Genomic DNA, 23320 nt, shown 5'->3' with positions numbered 1-23320 from the left:
GCTACTAATTACACATTAACAAGTGCTGCATTATTTTGAAAATATTATGGTTCATAGCCCTGAAAAAATATTACGTTTGTTATTTAACCAAATGCGTTGTACAATACATCACAACGTTCTATATCAGTAAAACACGCATTAAAATTCAAGTACTTTTAATAGCACACAACATGAAACACTACAAAAGACAATATCACATGTGTATCAATTTGTCAGTTTGTATGCACTGGACTGTTGACAACAGAACAAGAATAAACTTCCCCAAACTTATGGAAGACATGACGGTCTAGCAGTAATTGTCCGTCCGAAGCACGATCAAAGTACTGAGTTTATTTTTAACGCTGACTCATGAAGCAAGAGTACCACTGCGGTAGTTTAATGTCCAGGCTACGACTACACCAGTTCCGCAAGTACTGACATGAACAGTGTATACGCTCAGCCAACACTTCACTGTAGATATGGCTTGCAGTCTTGCTTCGATTCCTGCTAAAGAAGGAGAAGTATAACGTTTTTGATTTGTCAAAATCAAAATAACATCTGTGTCACAATACTTGAAATAAACTTAATTTCGTTCATCATAATCGAGTTATTGGAAAGCCTCCAACGCTGTCATTCCAAGTTTAAATAATAAAATAAGCACTGTACTTACTCGCAGAATATAATCTCGGGATCCAAAAACAGTGGAGAAATGCAGCGATATTCTTCCGGAATTTATAAATTATTTGTTACATAGCAATAAGAAAAAGCACAGTCAATGTAACGCATTGTAATTTCTCGAGCAGAAGGCATGAGCTTCCTGAAACAAGAATGATACTGTAACAAAAGTCTGTCCAAATTAAGATATAAGAGATATAATGAGATAAGCATTGTATATTGTAAGCGTACCATGCACTGTAGCTCTGCAGCCATCCTTGCGCCCCAGAAACAGCAGTAGAACTGCAGCGATGTTCTTCCCAAATCGAGAAATTACTTGTTATGCAATTAATGAGGTATGCCACAATCATTATAATACACTGTGGGTTTTGCGAGAAAGCAGCCTCAGACACCTAAAACAGAAGATGTACTGTAACAATACTCTGTCCAAATTAAGATAATTACATGTTACACCAGTAATGAGATAAGAACTGTATATTTTATGCGTACCATTCACTGTAGGCATCCTTAGGCACATTAGTAATGAAGAGTATTCCACGAGTATTCTGTCCAAAACAGAATATTTCTTGTTGCACAAGAAATGAGATCAGCACTGTATTATGTGGCACTTCCCCTACGCTTCCATTCTTGTGAGCAGACACACCAGACTCCTGAAGCAGGAGTAACACTGCAGTCATTTTCTGTCCAAATGAAGATATAACTTGTTAAACAAGTAATGAGATAACCATTGTATATTGTAAGTATGTCATGCACTGTAGGTTTGGTTGCACTCAGCAGAGACATTCTTCCCAAATAAGGACATTCCTTGTTACACAAGTAACGTGGTATACCACAATCAGTGAAATACACTATGGATTATGCGAGCATAGAGCCTCAGACACTTGTAAATTTTGCGGGCAGACAACTCAGACTCCGGAAGCTGGAGGAGTACTGCAGCCAAATTCTGTCCAAATAACTTTCTTACTTGCTAAACAAATACTGAGATTAGCACTGTATTCCGTAAGACGGCAGAGCACTGTCGATTTGGGTGGCGAGTTTCTCAGACTCCTATAACAGGAGGAGTACTGCAGCCATGTTCTGTCCAAATGATTATCTTACTTGCTAAACAACTACTGAGATGAGCACTGTATTCTCTAAGACGGCAGAGCACTGTAGATTTGGGTGGCGAGTTTCTCAGACTCCTGCAACAGGAGGAGTACTGCAGCCATATTCTGTCCAAATGACTTTCTTACTTGCTAAACAACTACTGAGATTAGCACTGTATTTTGTAAGACGGCAGAGCACTGTAGATTTGGGTGGCGAGTTTCTCAGACTGCTTATAACAGGAGGAGTACTCCAGCCAATGTCTGTCAAAAGCACAATAACGCCAGACCCGTACACAAAGACACACTGTCGGCACACTTTCTTAGATCGGCGGTGGGCTGTGGTGAATCAGCTGCAAATCCCCAACAGCGGACCACAGACACGGAAGGAGCCCGCAAACTAGCAGAGAAACGCCACACAGGCAGACCGCGGCGATGCGCCACCGCGACTCGGTCGCAGGCGGGTCGGTATACCACCACAGCTCCATATCTCTCTCCAGCGTTTCCTCCAGCTGCTGGAGATGCAGCTGTCGTCGCTGCTCCTCCTCCTGCTCCTGCTGGCCAGGTTCCTCTGCCGCCTGCTGCTGCTGTTCTGTTTGCAGAGGCTGCTGCAGCCCATCCTCGAGCTGTTTCTCCTCTTTCTCGCCCTTTTCCAGCTTAATTAGGAGTTTCTGATACAGCTCCTCCTCCATCTGCTCGTATATCTCGCCCACCACCTCAGAGTAATCACCCTGGCCTCGCCTCTGCATGAGCTGACACTGCTCTTTCTCCAGCTGCTTATCCTGATCCAGCTCACGTTCCAGCTGGGGACGCATTCCGGAGCGCTCCACTCCACAACAGCGTATCAGCGTCTCTGTAGCTGTGTCCAGTTTCTCCAGCAGTGCGTCTACACGCCTGCACTGGCTGTTCGCAGCTTCCAGCTGCAGCTGTTGGAGTCTGATCGTGTCAATGATCCGCTCATCAGCCCCGCCTTCCAGCCGAAGGCGTCTACTGAGTGCAACCTCTCGCGAGACTCCTGCCATAGTACTCTCCGCTTCGCTAAACGTCAGACCTCGCTAGCAATGTCGCTTCCAACACCACGTAGCGAAACAGTTGAAAAGACGCGACGGTAAGTGCAGAAACCTAGCAACGGAACCAGAGAGTAAGAGAGTCGTCCCATTGTTATTCACGCTGAGGCAACACAGAGTTGTTCTTATTTGCCAAAAATGTATTCGAAGTTAACTTAAGATAACCTTTCCGTTATTATTTTCGGCAATCTAGTAATGGAATACATAGCATAAAATTTATTGGTATCAGGAGCGTATTTTATGGAATTACTGACGTTACCTTTTGTTTGTAATACACTGAATGACGATTAAACGGAAGGAGAAATAAATGAAAATGGCGCTATCCAAAGCGGGCACTGAGGCAACTGTGGTGATCCAAGAGCCATACGTGTCAGAGGTGAAGTAATCATGTGGAGATGTGTACTCGCGAGTAAACTTGCAACTACTGACCAACTGGTCGTCGAGATGAACCAGGGAATTACCAATAGTGTTTCCTCGACGACCGTTCTGCGGACATTGCTGCGTATTGGGCCTCTGCAGCAGGCATGTAATGAGTTAGGACATTACTGGTAATGAAAACACGTATTGGAATGTAGTTGTCAAAATGCCCAGTTTTCTAAAAAGCTCTCCGCAAGACATTGCGGAGATAACACGAAATATAGTTATCATATTACCCTTCCGTGCTCCGAAAATACTACCCCTGAAATTTCAGTTTTTTCAAAAAATGATTCCATTACTCATTCGTAAAAGCAAATATGGGGAAATACCAGTATCTTTAATTTTGAAATCGACGATAACAGTTATAATGCATACATCAAGCAACTTAACCAAGATGCTCCATTAATTCTAGGCAGTGGGTTTTTCAGTTAACATTGTAATCTATGTCAAAACTTAACACTGTCGACTTTTGTACTTTATTGTTTGAGAAACCAACTTTTATAGCTTGCTTCGTCCTATGAGAAGAATTGAAGTCCATTTCCTGTGCCTTGATAAAATTCGACGATAATACGTTTGCCTAGATCACTCTGTTATGGATTTCGAATAATTCATGGCTGTCTTTTCAGTGAAGGAACTAATAATAGCTTGTATTCCTATACTTACATTATCTTGAAAAACTAGCAAGCAGCATCTTCTCATATTCTGAGACTGGAAACTGAAAATCATTTATGTACACTCCTGGAAATTGAAATAGGAACACCGTGAATTCATTGTCCCAGGAAGGGGAAACTTTATTGACACATTCCTGGGGTCAGATACATCACATGATCACACTGACAGAACCACAGGCACATAGACACAGGCAACAGAGCATGCACAATGTCGGCACTAGTACAGTGTATATCCACCTTTCGCAGCAATGCAGGCTGCTATTCTCCCATGGAGACGATCGTAGAGATGCTGGATGTAGTCCTGTGGAACGGCTTGCCATGCCATTTCCACCTGGTGCCTCAGTTGGACCAGCGTTCGTGCTGGACGTGCAGACCGCGTGAGACGACGCTTCATCCAGTCCCAAACATGCTCAATGGGGGACAGATCCGGAGATCTTGCTGGCCAGGGTAGTTGACTTACACCTTCTAGAGCACGTTGGGTGGCACGGGATACATGCGGACGTGCATTGTCCTGTTGGAACAGCAAGTTCCCTTGCCGGCCTAGGAATGGTAGAACGATGGGTTCGATGACGGTTTGGATGTACCGTGCACTATTCAGTGTCCCCTCGACGATCACCAGTGGTGTACGGCCAGTGTAGGAGATCGTTCCCCACACCATGATGCCGGGTGTTGGCCCTGTGTGCCTCGGTCGTATGCAGTCCTGATTGCGGCGCTCACCTGCACGGCGCCAAACACGCATACGACCATCATTGGCACCAAGGCAGAAGCGACTCTCATCGCTGAAGACGACACGTCTCCATTCGCCCCTCCATTCACGCCTGTCGCGAAACCACTGGAGGCGGGCTGCACGATGATGGGGCGTGAGCGGAAGACGGCCTAACGGTGTGCGGGACCGTAGCCCAGCTTCATGGAGACGGTTGCGAATGGTCCTCGCCGAAACCCCAGGAGCAACAGTGTCCCTAATTTGCTGGGAAGTGGCGGTGCGGTCCCCTACGGCACTGCGTAGGATCCTACGGTCTTGGCGTGCATCCGTGCGTCGCTGCGGTCCGGTCCCAGGTCGACGGGCACGTGCACCTTCCGCCGACCACTGGCGACAACATCGATGTACTGTGGAGACCTCACGCCCCACGTGTTGAGCAATTCGGCGGTACGTCCACCCGGCCTCCCGCATGCCCACTATACGCCCTCGCTCAAAGTCCGTCAACTGCACATACGGTTCACGTCCACGCTGTCGCGGCATGCTACCAGTGTTAAGGGGAGTTGGAATGCCCTATCTCGCCAATGTTAAATTTGCTAACTTTGTGTACCTTTTTCTTTGGAACTATTATCTTCAGAACTTTGAAATTCTGGCAGAGGTTTTCAGCATATATTGTGAGCCCACTGAACTAGAACCAATGTTTTCTTTTTGTTGGTATAGTATTTATGAATTTTTTACCATTAAGCCATTTTTTATTGGAAAAAGTATAACATAAACTTCCCTAGTTCAGAGAATAAGCCAGTTCTTGTCATGATTCTAGTTCAGTGGCCTCTTTGAACTGTTTTGCAGCATTTCTGAAAATTTGAATGTTGTTGGTTGAGTGGTTTATGAGATAAAGGTACATGTAACACTAAAAATGTCAAATGCCAGAAAATGCGATTAAAGTAATTTATTATGAAAATTCACAAATACCTTTTATTCTATTATCAAAAGTGTCCAGCAGAGTAATCAGGGTCATCTTCTAGTTCTTCTTCTTCACCTAGAAGCTTTCTTCTCCTTGCTGCCCTTGCTTTTTTTGTATTAAATTCAGCTGCATACTGAGCCTTCCTTACTCGCACGCTGTCCAGAAGCTGAAGACCTCTGATGGTGTTGATACCAGGAGCAATGCCGAGCCTTGCCATGACCTTTAGCCTACCCATATGACCATCATTGAATGAAATAACAGCATCACTGACTCCCCATTTCAATGTTTTTATCCCAACAAATACATTCTTAGGTACACGAGTCCAAATGAGGTTGTTGAACGACTCGTTTTGATTCTGGGTACAACCATGAAGACATTTTCGCAGAAGATCAGGATGCCCCAAGTCTCTATATATTGGTTTAATTACTTCCATAACAGCCAATGGAATATAATTTTTATGGTGATAAGGATCCCCAGTAGCTTGAGATTTTCTATAATTGCACCATGACTGAGGACCATCTGGACAAGCAAAATGTTGAGGATTATCATCAGTTGATGATCGATGTAAATATGTGGCCCATACAGCTTGTCTCATTTCCTGCAAATTATTTGCATTATTTCTTATTGCCATACCATAGTATTGTTGTAATTCATTTATAATTTTATCTGACAGGCGACCTCTAATGGTTTTACCATCTGACAAAATTTTGTCCTTCAGATTCTGTTTCAGTTTCCTTAGACGAGTGCCCATTCGTTTCTGAACATGACCGACACATTCTAGTTTAGTTATTGTCTTATTGACATATGGCATGGATTCTGTAACACTTTTGTATGCCTTGGAGTCCCCATCTCCAAGGAATTTTGTGTAAAATACTCCCCGTTCTTTTTCTGATCTGCTAAACATTTTCACAGCAGCGGCAGCCTCCATGCCTCCACTCGTACCTTCATAATTCTTGCTACATATGTGAGCTGCTTCTATCTTACCAGATGCACAATGGTAACAATGTTTAGTGAGCACTTCATAGTCCAAAACTTTACCGCTGTCCACACTAGTAACAGTAGCAACAGCATTTTTGGATGTGTGACCCCTTTTCTGCCAGGTTCCATCAAAAGCAACAGGGATATCTGGGTTTCCTTCATTTATATATTTTGCTTCACTGGCAGCAGCTTTCATTGATAAATCTGCTACAGACTGAACAGCATCTCCTATCACTTCAGTGTAATTGTCAATTTTAGCAGGTGGAGGTGGAAGATTCATTATGGCACAAAATGTTTGAGCAGCAGTATGTCCTTTACCAATTGCTCTCATTGCATACATTAGCCTGATATTACTCTCAAACAAATTGCTACTGCATGTTTTAGAGCTCCAAAAACAGGTCTCATTTTCACAACTGGCACAAACTATAGCAATTTTGCAGGAAAGTCCTATAGATTTTGTTATGTTCATATCAAAAGAACCTCCACAAAGATTACAACACAAACATTTCTTCATAAACTCAGTAAAAACAGGAAAGTCGACTAAAACATATTGTTCATTAGAAGCTTCATCTGTAATTTCACTTGCACAGTTTGATAACTTCTTTTTTGATGCACTGGTGGGCGTGTCTCCTTCACACATCTCAGCTGTACAAACGTCAGAACTTTCACCAGCATCAACAGGTGCTGAAGCAGAATCACTTGAACAAACGTTATTTGTAAATCTATTACCGCGAAACTTTCGCTTTTTAAATAATGATGCACTCCTAGGCATCGTAGAAACTACGCACTCACCACTGAAAGTCAAAACAAGACAGATAACAAACTCCAAATGAGCGACAAACTAAACTCGAGGCTCAAAACAAACACTCACAGATCAAAAACTGAACAATAAACACAGCTAGTCGTAAAAACAATGGTACCTATGGAAGGATCAAAGATTCTACAACTGAAGAGTGAAATCCACAGCCTTCTATATGTAATGTTTTCGGAAATGCGAAGATTTAAATGTGTACAAATCACAAGATGGGTAACTTTGCTGGGCGCACATGTAATTTTGAAAAATTAAATAAAAATACTTCCAATTGGAATTTCTTAACAAATTTTGCACCATTTTAAGCAGAAAATTTCAAATTAAGTTATAAGGTTAAAAACTGAAAATGTGAATTTTTTCCATTTTCCGGCATTCCAACTCCCCTTAAAGACTGCGATGGAGCTCCGTATGCCACGGCAAGCTGGCTGACACTGACGGCGGCGGTGCACAAATGCTGCGCAGCTAGCGCCATTCGACGGCCAACACCGCGGTTCCTGGTGTGTCCGCTGTGCCGTGCGTGTGATCATTGCTTGTACAGCCCTCTCGCAGTGTCCGGAGCAAGTATGGTGGGTCTGACACACCGGTGTCAATGTGTTCTTTTTTCCATTTCCAGGAGTGTATTTCAGAAACAACAGAAGACTCAATCGTACCTTGTGGTACACCATGTCTCACTGATTCAAATTCAGTGTTTGATGCAAGACGAAAAAGTAAAATTTGTAGCTTTTGACCATGTACTTCCTTTGGCACTGGAATATCTGACTTCAGATCCTGATAAAGAAGTGGTTGATTTGTGCCTTCAAGACCATTATTCAAAAACATCAGGTTTCGGACATGCTGTTCGGTAAACAATTAAATTAAATTTATGTCTTTGACGTCTTTCCACACCAGATAGATCATTCTTCGGAGGATACATGTTATACAACTACTGCCATGTAAAAGTAATGGACGCATGAAGGAACGGCTGCACGAATGGTCGTAGGTTTGTTTGACTCACGAACGCATACTTTCAAAGTTTCCACAACCAGTATTAAGTAAAGAATCTACAGTTATTCTTCAGGGCCCCTACCTACCGCCCCATAGGGATCAAAAATGCAAGATTAGACTCTTCACAGCAGAAACACAGTGATCTACGCATTCTTCTTGCATTCCAGGTGCGACTGAAACGGAAAGAAACTAGGCACGTCATGCAATGCTAAATACCTGCTGCTATGCACTAAGGTGGTCTATAGAGTGTGAACATGGATGTAGAAACGTCTACGAAGAGAAGACGGAGTTCCGAAATACCGGTCGCGAAATCCGATTCATCATAGAAATGGGTGTCAAATTAGTTAATAAAAAGTTTATAGGTAAGGGAAAGAAGTAACGTTTGAATATTGCTTCCGGACGTATAAAACTAATTTTGAGTTCCTTTCCAGCTGTGTTTCTTCCTTTACACAACAGTGAGATATACGTCTGCTATTTTGGCATGCCGGCTCGCATTTAAGTTGCAAATACCACAGACAACCGGCAAATGGAGACACTCTTGTTACCACTGTTATATTCTTGTTGCATTTCTTAAAAACACAATTTCCAAGTTTTTAATTGAATTATTAGCTGCTGTTTGTAATATCGTGAAGGTACACCAGAAAATAATGTCCTTATTTCTGCTGTTCTGATTTGCTTTTGTTCTACATCACGGTTTTGAGGGGTCACTAATGCTATAAATATAAATAAATATCCTTGTACAATTTTCTTGTAATTAAACGTTGTGCCATTGTGCTGGACTAATCTCCAGACAGTGACTGCGCCAATACGAATACGGTTGTATAATAATCAGATTTGAACTATGAAGACACATACAAATTTCCTATATCCACTTGGTAGTAATATTTACGATCAGTGAGTAAAGCAAACATTTCTAATCTTTGATTAGCATCAAAAAGCCTTTAAAATGTTGGAATTTCTAGAATAATGTGAACACTCAGTAAGTCGATATCTCTCAATGTACTGTGTTACTGTAAATAAAGGAATTCAGTGTATAAAAATAAATGTTGTCAAGAATGAGATTACTATGACATCTTTTAAGGACATTTTGACCACTTTATAAAGTATTTATTTATACATGGTATCCCAGGGGGAGTGGTCAATATCCAGGCATATGAAAGAACGATAATTCGAAGCAAAGGTGCAGTAAACATGGACTCTAAAATGCATGTCTTTAAGAGCTACGAGCACTTCATCTTCGATACTGTGAAACAAATCTTCTCTACTGTAAGCGCTTAGTTTTCCATATTTTTGGAGAAGAGGGATGACCAAAACAAGAAAAAATTGTCTAGCAAACATAGAACAAAATTGCATACCTCGTGAGCTGTGCGCACTTGTTCAGTACAAGACACGTGTTTCCTAGTATCGAAGATGACGAAGTGATTACAGCTCTTAAGTTATTCACTTTAGACACCATGTTTACAAGTAGTCTTTTGCTTCGAATGATCGTTCCTGTCACGTGCCTGAATATTCACCATTGCTCCTGGGACTCCCTTCACAGTTGATGCTGAAGTTCAATTTTTTTATTATGATACCAACTTATCACATACAAATGCAAAAGATTCAAGAGACGTTCTGCCGAAGATGCATGATCCATATACGGGCTGTTTGTGACACTGGTGGTGGGGAATGGTGCGTGAGGCCAGAAAGTTAAACAGCATTTAACTTTATGACTCATGCCAGCTGATACGAATGAGTCAGTGACGTATCCGAAGTCGGCTGTGCCAGGAAGATTCTACAGACCATGTAACTTGTCAGTTACGTGTTGCGGGGATGCATGCGCAAGTTTATGTTGCCTGTAGATACATTGGTAAGTAAAAGACATTCCCGCAAATGTTTTTCGTTACTCCTGTATATTTTTTATATTTCTCCAATAATATTACTCTGTTGACTTACCTGTTGCACTCCACGTAAATATCACAGACTCAAACGTCCCGCCAGTTCTCTGCTCTCTTCTTAAGCCTTTAGTAATAACTGTACGTCGGGGACTAGGCACAAGTACTCGCTCTGTTCGTCCACAGCGGCATACACATGATACATATCCCATACGGTTCCAGACTGTCACCTAGTGAAAAAAATACGAAATTAGGAAATACAGGACCAACTCTGTGAATGCTTTCCGGGCATCCTACTAGACAAGACTCAAAAAACTACGTACTAAAGCGCTTGTTCAAATAATTGCAGTATGAACAGTTTTTTCTTTTTTTTTACTTTTATTTCCGCGACTTAAAATCTCATGACCTACACTCTCGACTAATCCGCCAATCACCTTTCAGAATGCAGTTGCAAATTCAAAACATTTCAGATACCAGTACCTATATATTTCAACAATAGCCCTCATTTGAAGTACCGGACGCTACCTACAGTGTACATTCATGCAAGTTATATATCCAAGTTTTAGCTAAAGCAATTGACATACATAAAATTATTTTCAAAGCGAGAATAATTACAATGGATCAAAAACACTGTTGGGTAGGAGCGTGGCCAAAGTTAAAGAGAGTAATAAAAGTAAAGAAATTAAGAAGCGAACGCGAAAACCTTCTGTTGAGTGAAATGCAGGATTTCAGCTTATGTCTGCTACCAAACTAATTGGCCACGTGTGTACATGCAGGCTCTGCGTGAACAACAATTATATCCGTACCACTTACGAAGGGTACACGCTATGGGTGGAGCTGATTTTCCATCACCCGCTGCCTACAGCTCGTGGTTCCCGCACCGCTGCATCGACACACCCCTCTTTTAACGTTGAGTACCATTCGCAGATGAATGTAAGCTGACTATGATTGGTGATAACGTGTGGACAGGTATTCTGGATGGCTATGTGATGGAGACATACCTCCTACCACTCAATCTAACTGGTCCTACATACTTGATCTTCCTACAAAACGCCCTGGACCCGTTCTTGGAAACTGTCCCAATGAATGTCCATCAGGAAATGTGATTTCGGTATTATGGTGCACTACGTCACTTCTCACGTGCTGTTTGGTGACATTTCAACAGACGAGATGGTGAAAGATGGATAGGCCGTGGTGGTGCAACAGTGTAGTCGCCGCGATCGTCCGATTTAACTCCAATGGACTACTCCTCACTGGGTCATATCCAAAGTTTAATTTACGAGACTCCGGTAGAGGCAGAAGAAGATCTGCCGGCACAAGATCTGGCCGCAGTACTAGAAATAAGAGACACGAGATGGGATGGAGAGTGTGTACCAGAACATGCTTCGTATGTACAGTGTCTGTAACAACGTTGGTGGTCGCCATATAGAGGCGCTGGTGTATTGCATCAGTACTGTTCTGTATGTACAGTATTCTGGGTTCTTTTTCGTTTTGGAATACTGTAAACAAGTAATGTTTAAGTGTTAATACAAACAAATGTGCTTACATGATAAATAGGTGTTTCGTTACGTTCCTTTCCAGTTGTTACCAGATAATCAAACTGCGGAAAACCTTATTAAATTCCTCAAGCAAAAGTGGGTGAGTTCAACATCTGAATCGAACCCGTCGTAGAACCGAAACGGTACGTTTACAGACTTGAGTTCCCATTCCGAATATTGTGTACTCACTCCCTTAGACAAGTCCTAGAGATTTGTAACCGGAATTTCACGGACACACGGGTACATATTTAAGAGACTTTTTTTTAAAAAAAACGTTCAAATGTGTGTTCCTTTCAAAGGAACCAAACTGCTGAGGTCATCGGTTCCTAGACTTACACACTACTCGAACTAGCAAAAACTAACTTGTGCTAAAAACAACACACACACACACACCCATTGTCGAGGGAGGACTCGAACCTCCGGCGGGAGGGGCACCGCAACCCATGACATGGTGCCTCTAACCACGCAGCCACTCTGCGCGGCGAGACATTTTGAAATGCTCAGATTTTGGTAGATGTCAAGAACCAGCTTTTCAGAAGGTAAAGCAGAATTCATATCGGAAGTAAATCACTGTGGTCATGACAGGTGGTTTTGAAAGTGAGAGTAAATATATTCGGCAGAGCTTGGTAGTCAATCGCTGTTTTTTCCATTAGGCGTTACACAGTGCACATTGTTTTGGGTTGTCACAAGAATTACTCCTTTGAGACACTTTATTTAGTGTTGTTTACATAAGCTTATGGTTCAAATGGCCCTGAGCACTATGGGACTTAACGTCTGAAGTCATCAGTCCCCTATTAGAACTACTTAAACCTAACTAACCTAAGGACATCACACACATCCATGCCCAAGGCACGATTCGAACCTGCGACCGCAGCGGTCACGCGGTTCCAGACAGAAGCGCCTAGAACCGCACGGCCACACCGGCCCCAAAGCATATGTTACTAGCTGTTATTACAAAGGCGGTTCATGACGTTTTTCCTTCCACGATTCAGTATGTGGCAGTCTGCTCACATAGTGTATGAAAAACATACACTGTCGTCCTACAGCAACTGCGGGTATAATTTTACTCTCAATAGGAACATTCATCTTTTCATGTTGTCTAATGCAGTTCAGTGTCTCTATGGAAGTATGGTTCTACTCAAAGCCTGTTTATTGTGGAAAAAGTACATTCCCATAAAGTCCGTTAAGAGAGGCTACAAACTATGGTGTACTGCTGAAATGAGAGGTTATGTATATGATTTTGAGGGTTACCACAGCAAGAGAGTGGACAATGACAATATTGCATTCAAATGAAGATTTGGAATCGGCAGCTGTGTTGTGTACAGTCCACTCTACGGATGTGGCTATACAGTAATGATGGACAGTTATTTTACATCTGTAGAATTTTTCGAACACCTGAATGCAAATACCATATTTACCTGCGAAACTGTTCGTCCTAATAGCAAGCATCTTCCATTGCTTCAGGGTGATAAACTACTCAAGAGAGGTGATTCTGATTTTCGCTCAAGTACTCAAACTATTGCATTCATCACACGACAGGACAACAAACACGTCCATCTATTATCAAATTATCATGGCACTGATTCTACTAACTGGCGTGGTTCAAATGGCTTTGAGCACTACGGGACTCAACTTCTGAGGTCATCAGTCCCCTAGAACTTCGAACTACTTGAACCTAACTAACCTAAGGACATCACACACATCCATGCCCGAGGCAGGATTCGAACCTGCGACCGTAGCGGTCTCGCGGTTCCAGACTGTAGCGCCTAGAACCGCTCGGCCATTCTGGCCGGCAACTAGCGTGGTAAAAAATGGGGATGGGACATAGAAAGACATTGCAGAACCCTGTGCTTATCAGATAATACAATTTATCTATGTGTGCATTTAGTGGAGGCCAGTTATATGTGCTAATGCGCAACAGCACACTGTAAATATATCACTAAATTATACCATTTCTCTTCAAATGCGAGTCGGAAATCGCGCTAAAATTACCTCATTTCTCTTTAAATATGAGCCGCAGATCACACTAAAACTACACTATTTCCTTTCAGATGCATGCTGGTGTGCAACTACAGTGGACTAAAACATGGTTTGTAGCACTCTGTCCACGATAAGTAGACACCAGTGTCGAGTTCAGAAATGATCAACCGCACTACAATCAGTTTCGAGAATGGACGCAGCTGTCTGTTTTCGAATGTGCATGTCCTGACGTGACGTTATTTCTTCCGACACTATGAGTCTTGTACTTCCCACGGCACCAGGTCAGTATTTCTCTCTGAAATTGTATGTAAAGTACTGTCCAAATGTAGACTTTAGGGGTGTTTGAGGAAAAGTTGATGTAACGTAGCTGTGGCCCAGTGATCATGTGCTCCGACTAGCAGTTCGTCGTGTGGGTTAAATTCCCACCCTTCTAACATTTAATTTTATTCCTCACAATTTCAAACACTGAATTATAAAATTTAAATATATTTAAACAGTTTACGATTACTACCCTTGTAATTAAAAATTTATAGCACACTGGTAAATATTTCACTAGGCCGCACTGAGGGCAACAAAGGCAGATATTCTCCCCTCTCAATGTACCAGGAACAAAAAGTAGAACAAGTGGTGGCACAAATCGTTCTTTGCCATGCTTGAAATAGTATATGTCAATGCCTATGTTATTTATACGATACTTGACAGTGGGGCTACAAACACAAGGACGATGCCCTATAAAGAAAGAGGATGTCCAGTGGCAAAACTACACAAGAAGACAAGAAGCAGTGTTATTTCTGTGTCCAGCGGCATAAGGAAGCTAAATCTCCGTGCTCACCGGCCTGTACATGCTCAGCAGAGTGGGGTGTGTGATATGTGATCAATTTTGAAAAATGCAATCAAAATCTCATGCAGTGCGTCTCTCCACAGCAATGAAAAACATAACTACAGAACTGTTTTCACGATTGCCATATCATGCAGCACAAATAAAACTATATTATCTTAATTTGTATTTCTTAGTATGTTCCTAAATTCCTGGGGATGCTTCTAGAACCAGCATGCATAATTTACACAGAAACGCTTTATTGGGAATTATTTTGGAATAAAATCAAAATTATGATTAAAAAATACAAATACAGCATTTTAGTAATTAAATCTCTATATATAAATATTTGAAGCACATATGCTGATGAAATGTATTCTGTTACCGATATAGAAATGTTCCTGTTTTTCTCTTCCTTGTTTCTGTTATTTTCAGCTGAAAAGGAAGAAGTCTATTTTTCTCGAAGTGAATTTTCATTTTTCACGCAACTGAGAACACACTAAACACAGCCAGCACACTTATTTACCATTGGGGGAGCTCATCATCAAGTAGTTTCTGTAATACATATATAAGTAACGAGTTGGCAGTTTCTCATTTTCGAAGAAGTAAAAGGTAGCAATAGTTTCCAAAATTACTGTGAATGTACCAACTGGAAATATAATGAGCTACTCCATTAATTCATCTGCTAGATTGGCTATCCACCCTTTACAATAATAAACAAACTTCTGAAACTAATTCCAGTGTTTCTAAAAATAAAATTCACCGTTGTTGATATACATAAATGAAATCTGTTGAGTAAATACGTATTTGTATTCAATGATGCGTGATTTCCGTGTTTTTTAATTCTGGAAAATGTCTTACTTTTGGGGTTGATGAACTACTTAAACCTAACTAACCTAAGGACATCACACACAGCCATGCCCGAGGCAGGATTCGAACCTGCGACCGTAGCAGCAGCGCGGTTCCGGACTGACGCACCTAGAACAGCTCGGCCGCAACGGCCGGCGATGAAGGAATAGTAGGAAAAATAATTTGTAAAGTATTTTCAATAAGTTTCGTAATTATTCCTGCAAGCACATTAGTTTCACCTTCACCCAGTCCGGTACCCATGAAGATAGAACTTTGCACATTCATAAACAACTTATTTATAAACAACTTAGTTTCGACGTTAACATACTCGGTATTGGGGGAAAAAAAAGAAAAAGAAACCTCTAGTTCACTCTGACTTCGGCAGATGGTGTTGATATGTTTTGAAGGTCAAATTCGTAGCGTTTTCGGTTTGCATGTTGGTACTCCGGGTGCTATGGGTTTGTTTACCGACTTATATTTTATTTGTACTTCATTTTTGCTATTTGAGTTTACATGCTGTCAATTTGTCATGTCAAGACAATTAGTGAGTGTTTGGACAGTAGAAAACAGAGTGCCTAGTGAAGAAATCGGATCATTTCCGACATACTCTTGTGACTGAGTTTGATAGAGCGATGACAGTAGCGTAGGCAGCTAGAAACTTTGTTTGCGCCGTATAGGGAGATAATCCCACTGGACAGCACATGGCAAGAAAATAGTTTTCTCGTTTTAAGACTGCTTGTTTTGACATTGGTTACTCTCCACGTTCAGAGAGCCCTTCGGTGTTGGGACATCATTTAAACGAAGTAGTTCACAATGATCCACGTAACTATACTGGACAACTGACAGAAGTGATAAACTGTGATCACTCCACCATCGTATGAAATTTGCAAGCAATGGGGAGAGTTCTGTGCGCTCTAAGCCAAAATCACAAAAATCAGTGGGCCGGGGGGGGGGGGGGGGAGGGGGTCATATGTTGATCTCTCCTTGCTCGTTACTTACAATTGGCTCTTGAACAACATCGATCATTCTTATATTGCATCTTCACTAATATAAGGAAAAGAAAGCAACGGTTGATCCCAAAGCAGCAACTCCTCCTACAAAGACCTCACAAATACACAAAAGATAATGTTACGCACGTGGTAAAAGAGCGACGGAGTGGCGAAATACAAACCGCCACGCCGAGTTGTAACCATCACTGCGGCACATTTATTCTCAACGATCAAGACGTCTTGCAGCCGCAATCCTACAACAACGAACAGGAAGATAGCGTGAAGTGATGCTATTCCACAATAAAGCCCACGCGCATTCTGCTAAACTGATAAAAAACACTATACCGGCGTTGGGGTGGAACTTGCGCCCTCAGAATTTCGCCCTTTCCTTTCTATTTAACAGCATTCATAGAACTTCTGTTCAGGATGAAATCCATTGTGAACATGAGTCAACGCGTTCTTCGCCAAAAAACCACGTGCTTTCTACAGTCGCGGAAACAAAAAGTTACCCCAGCGTTGGCAAAGTGTTGTAAACAGTGAAAAGGAATATATTATTGATGACCAAACTCTCTGTTATGTGTATCTGTTGTATTAATTAAACTTGCGGAAATACGCTATGGACCTATTCACCAACCCGACAGTACAATGTGTTGCCCTACAATGGCAGAAAGTGCGCGTTCGGTATATAAAAAATCTATGAGCACATAACGGTTATGTGGTGAAAGTATATGCTATTTCTATTATATAATACATGGATAAAATTCGTGAGTGAGTAATTAGTGAAAGTAGTAGCTTTACAACAGATCACTTAACTCTAGAAATGGCGAAAATGAATCGATTGTCGGCAGTATGTTCCGACTCTAGTACTGGCAAATTATATTATCTTAAACCGTTGTCTGGTGCATTAGAAGAAGCAAATGAAAAGGTTTCTGGTCGCAGTATAATTTCATATTGATTTTAGCTTTTAATAAAGGAAATCAACTATGTGACAGTGTCTTTTAGTGCACTTTCACGAAGCATGACACTAAAATTTCGTATAGATTAAATTTAATATTTCATCGTATTTAACTGATCTCTGATACAAAAGTGAAAATATTAGCTTTCAAGGTAGCCTTCAGAGCATAGTAGGAGGAAATAGAATGCAGCACATCAGACAAGAACAGTGAAACTGTAGGTTTGAAGATGTGGTATAAATAAAAGGGCGTTCAAAAAGAAACGAGCCGGAGGCATAACTACAGAAACCAGTACTGGTATGTTAGAAGTATTGAACCTGGCGGTTGAGACACTTGTCCCACTCTCACACAAGGCGGAGAATGGCTGTCTCATAAAATTCCCGGGGGTGATGTTAACCGGTTCCACACGTACAGCTGCATGTCGTCGTCCGAGGTGAATCGTTTCCCCTCAGAGCCCTTTTAAGGCGACCAAAACTGGGAGAGAGGTGCAGACTGTATGGAGGGTGGCCGAGAATCTCTCATTTCAATTTGTGCATTAGAGCCGCGACTGTATGGCCGTATGAGGCTTTACATTGAAGTGGAGCGGAATTACCCCACAGGTGAGATCGTTTGGCGAATGGTGGTCAAGATTTGCTAGTAACGCTGGGTAGTCTCTGTTGTCCCGCGCTGCAGGAAGTGAATCACAGAAGCGCCATCTTGGTCAAAGAAGAAAGTCCGATTCACCTCGGACGAAGACGTCCACCTGTATGATCGAAACAGGTTAACATCGAAGTCCCAGGAATTTTACGAGACAGCCATTGACCGCTTTGTGTCACAGTTGGACAAGTGTCTCTACAGCCAGGGTCGGTTTCTGTAATTATGCCTCCGGCTCGTTTCTTTTTGAACGCGCCTTACATTAGAGAGACGACAGGTAATCATGATATGTCAAATATCAGAGTGTAGCAGGTAATGCATCTCTATCTCAGTATCGAACTTTTGTAATATAGTTAGATCTGCTGCTCAACTAGATCCTGAAATTTACTTGTGTTGTCTGGATGTGGTTCAAGAATGGATTTTCGATTACGAGTGTTACTTCATTTATAAGTGTCTTACATGTCCCTGTGTTATTACTGCGCAAAACCCACTTCAAACACCAACATATATCCTATCTCTTCTCCTTACCGGATTCTTGGCTCAGTTCTAACGCCATAACCTGAATGCCAACACTAATGTATGTCCGAAAAATCTGAGTTGATGCCATCGTGAAAACCGAGCAAGGAGAGTTTTGACAAGTGTGTGTGGAAACGGCGCCATGGCCGAATCAGCCGTCACGCCAATTGCTGTGGTGTAACTGTTGTTGCCAACAGATCAATTTTGGAGCAAATTAAACCAGATTTCTCCCTGGAAGGTCTAATCTTAAAACAAAAGCTGACCTACTTTGGACACACAATGCGAAGGCATGCCTCGCTGGAAAAAACATTAATGCTGGGGAAGATTGAAGGAACTAGAAGAAGAGGACGTCAGAGGATGAGATGGATCGATGGCATCACAGAAGCAATGTGTTCCAACCTGGAAGGTCTACGGGAGAAAGTGCAAGACAGGAAAAAGTGGCGTGATTTGGTTCATGGGGTCACGAAGAGTCGGAACCGACTAAACGAATAGAGAGAGAGAGAGAGAACTGTTGTTGCATGTGGAATCAAAGATTTACACATTTTTGACCGGCAGCAGGATCTGCCCTCTGGAGATCCTGCCATTTCTCTGGCAGCTGCTCGTCACTGCCGTACTGAAGACTGCTTGTGAAAAGTTGGCTGAGGAGTAACTGTCGTACTCAGCAGGGTAGTCCTTCGCTCAAAATGGGAATTATCAACATTTTTCTGCTCACATAAGGTTGTCGGATGGCTCAGAAAACGTTCTGTACTTCTTTTATGACATTTACAATCCGAAGCATTGTCAAAGCTGAGGTTAGGAAGAGTCTCCCTAAACGACAAAGGTCAATTCACACCTGGCGGAAAGGAGAGTCGAAACATTCCACAATGCATTTCAAATGGTGACATCCACACACACCGTCCACAGAACAGAATAGGACGTCAAGTTTAAGGTTTCTTGGGAAGAAAGTTTCGACACTGACGTTCATACAAGGAATGGTGTTAGCTTCTGTTAATATCGGAAGTAAACTAATTTTGCCATCCTCACTCATGTTATAGTACTGTATTTCGTGATGTTACGCACTTTTTAGACTTTATTATTTTGCTTTAGCTGAAAACTTGAGAAAAAAATCTCAGTTCGCTTGTACACAAGTTCCCTAATCATGCTGTAACCATTGGAAGAGACTTTAATCACCAACAATCAACTGGGATGATTATAGTTTCGCTAACGGTGGACGTAGCATGATATCCTGTGAAACGTGCTGGGTGCCTTCTCTCATAAGTACCTGGAACAGATAGTTCGGAACCCCAATCAGGTTTCAAATACATTAGATCTAGTGACAACAAGCAGACCGGACTTCTTTGAGAAAGTCCATATCGAAACTGGCATCAGTGGCCATGAGACAGTTATAGCAAGAATGAATACCAAACTACAAAGAGCAATTAAGACAAGTGGAAAGATTTACATTTTCAGAAAACTATATACAGAAACAATAGTGTCATATCTCGATGATCAACTTGAAACTTTTGCCTGAGGGAAGAAGCATGTGGCGGAACTGTGGTTCAAGTTTAAGACAATAGTCGATCGTGCATTGGACAGATATGTACACAGTTGAACAGTTCATCATGGGATAGATCCTCCTTGGTGTACACTCACCATAAAGATACTTCTAAAGAAACGGAGACCATTACATAATAGGTCTAAAAGAAAGTATAGAGCCACATATAGAGAGGGACATGCTGAATGAAATACGCTTGGCAGTCAACAGAGCAATGCTTGAAGCTTTCAATGACTACTGTAGCAGAATATTATCGACAGAAATTCTGGTCATATATAAAGGCAGTTTGTGGCATCAAAGATAGTATCGAGTCACTTATGGACAAGACAGGAACAGAAACTTAGAATAGCAAAGCAAAAAAGGAAATGCTTAGCTCTACTCTCAAGTGTTCTTTTGTAGAGGAAAACCCAGCAGTACTGCCAAAATTAAATTCTCGTACCACGGTAAAGATGGATGAAATAGATATTAGTATCAGTGGTGTTGAGAAACTGCTGAAAACGTTAAAATTGAACTAAGCTCCGGGGCCCAATGCAATTCCTATCAGATTCTTTATCAAACTGTGGCTAAGCTAGCCCCTCTGTCAACTATAATTTATTGATCCCTCGAGCAAAATACAGTGCTGTGGAAGAGAGTAGATCTCAACTGTCTGTAACTTGGTTCAAGTAAATTCTGCTACGCCATTGAAAATATATGATGTGAGTTGGAGAAGTATGTTTTACCGCATTGTTTGTTAGTTTTACACAAATGCATTTTTTTGTACGCTTCCTATGAGTTTGAATCTCAACTGTTTCCTGCTATGTCACTATCATATCATTGACTTCTCATAGAAAGATGTAAAATCTCCCTTATTTATTTTCTGTGTTATTTACTCCCCTATTACACTCATATAAAGTTTATGATATTAGCCGTTCTGCTATCATGCGTGTTTGAGTGTTGTAGTTCCCTATTTTCATTCATCGCCAAAAATTTTCTTGTAGTGATTGAGAGATTGCTGTGCAAGTATTATAGTACCACATTTGGTCTGACTTTTTGTATATTAAGACCTTACTGATACTCGTGTTTTCATGTTATCATGCTGAGAACTAATAATTCTTTCTACTTTTTTGACCCTCACAATTCTTGCATTTCGACTGGCAAACTCCCGTTGCACAAATTAACTTCTATATTACATCATTTTCATATTTTCTCAAACAGAAAATACCGTTCTTTATGTCTATCGAAACATGGAAGCGCTACGTTCCACATTGACTCTCCAAATCAGTACCAGAACAAACCAGGGTATATGCAGAAGTGTGTTTTTCAATGTAATGCACAATTTCGGTATTATAATTTTAATACATCTACGAAAAACAAGGAGACGGATCCCAAACAACATCCTTATAGTAGAATACATTTTGGCCTTGTACAGCACAGAGATAAAGCATGCCAACCTTTGGCAGCTAAACAAAATTCTGGTGAAAAACAAGCTTCAGAGTCAGGCATCAGGAAACTGGATTGTAAAATGTATGCTACTAATTACACTTCAACAAGTGCTGCATCATTTTGAAAATATTATGGTGCATAACCTGAAAAAATATTGCATTTGTTATTTAACCAAATGCATTGCACAATACATCACACCGTTCTATGTAAGTAAAACACACATTAATATTCAAGTAGTTTTAATAGCACACAACATGAAACACCACAAAAGATAATATCACATGTGTATCAATTTGTCAGTTTGTATGCACTGGACTGTTGACAACAGAACAAGAATAAACTTCCTCAAACTTATGGAAGACATGATGGTCTAGCAGTAATTGTCCGTCCGAAGCACGATCAAAGTACTGAGTTTATTTTTAACGCTGACTCATGAAGCAAGAGTACCACTGCGGCAGTTTAATGTCCAGGCTACGACTACACCAGTTCCACATGTACTGACATATAAACAGTGTATACTCTCAGCCAACACTTCACTGTAGATTTGGCTTGCAGTCTTGCTTCGATTCCTGCTAAATCAAAATAACATCTGTGTCACAATTAATGAAATAAATTTAATTTCGTTCATCATAATCGAGTTATTGGAAAGCCTCCAACGCTGTCATTCCAAATTTAAATAATAAAAAAAGCACTGTACTCACTCTCAGAATATATCCTCAGGATCCAAAAACAGTGGAGAAACGCAGCGATTATCTTCCAAAATTTATAAATACGTAGCAATAAGGAAAATCACAGTCAATGTAATGCATTGTAATTACTCGAGCAGACAGCATGAGCTTCCTGAAACAAGAATGATACTGTAACAAAAGTCTGTCCAAATTAAGATATAAGAGATATAATGAGATAAACATTGTATATTGTAAGCGTACCATGCATTGTAGCTCTGCAGCCATCCTCGCGCCCCAGAAACAGCAGTAAAACTGCAGCGATGTTCTTCCCAAATCGAGAAATTACTTGTTATTCAATTAATGAGGTATGCCACAATCATTATAATACACTGTGGGTTTTGCGAGAAATCAGCCTCAGACACCTAAAACAGAAGATGTACTGTAACAATACTCTGTCCAAATTAAGATAATTATATATTAAACCAGTAATGATATAAGAACTGTATATTGTATGCGTACCATTCACTGTAGGCATCCTTAGGCACATTAGTAATGAAGAGTATTCCACGAGTATTCTGTCCAAAACAGGATATTACTTGTTGCACAATAAATGAGATCAACACTGTATTATCTGGCACTTCCCTACGCTTCCATTCATGTGAGCAGACACACCAGACTCCTGAAGCAGGAGTAACACTGCAGCCAGATTCTGTCCAAATGATTATTTTACTTGCTAAACAACTACTGAGATTAGCACTGTATTCTGTAAGACGGCAGAGCACTGTAGATTTGGGTGGCGAGTTTCTCAGACTCCTATAACAGGAGGAGTACTGCAGCCATGTTCTGTCCAAATGATTATCTTACTTGCTAAACAAATACTGAGATTAGCACTGTATTCTGTAAGACGGCAGAGAACTGTAGATTTGGGTGGCGAGTTTCTCAGACTCCTATAACAGGAGGAGTACTCCAGCTAATGTCTGTCAAAAGCACGATAACGCCAGACCCGTACACAAAGACACGCTGTCGGCACACTTTCTCAGATCGGCGGTGGGCTGTGGTGAATCAGCTGCAAATCCCCAACAACGGACCACAGACACGGAAGGAGCCCGCAAACTAGCAGAGAAACGCCACACAGGCAGACCGCGGCGATGCGCCACCGCGACTCGGTCGCAGGCGGGTCGGTATACCACCACAGCTCCTGATCTCTCTCCAGCGTTTCCTC

General features: G+C 41.4%; 1 long non-coding RNA gene across 2 annotated transcripts in view; it reads right to left on the bottom strand.

Annotated features, from left to right (window-relative positions):
- Nucleotides 1–230: 230 nt before the first annotated feature.
- Nucleotides 231–23320, bottom strand: part of LOC124552623 — a 38086-nt gene continuing 14996 nt past the window's right edge. Inside the window, exons 2-4 of one of the 2 annotated variants that reach the window (XR_006967944.1) lie at nucleotides 886–1046; nucleotides 650–796; nucleotides 231–486 (exon numbers count right to left, since the gene is read on the bottom strand). This is a non-coding gene — a long non-coding RNA (uncharacterized LOC124552623). The remainder of the gene's footprint in view (nucleotides 487–649; nucleotides 797–885; nucleotides 1047–23320) is intronic. The other variant, XR_006967943.1, reaches the window with a different exon arrangement.

This window comes from Schistocerca americana, chromosome 10, assembly GCF_021461395.2.
Source record: "Schistocerca americana isolate TAMUIC-IGC-003095 chromosome 10, iqSchAmer2.1, whole genome shotgun sequence".
Lineage (NCBI taxonomy): Eukaryota > Metazoa > Arthropoda > Insecta > Orthoptera > Acrididae > Schistocerca > Schistocerca americana.
Note: the sequence above shows the minus strand (reverse complement) of the source record. Positions and strands in the feature narration are given on the sequence as shown.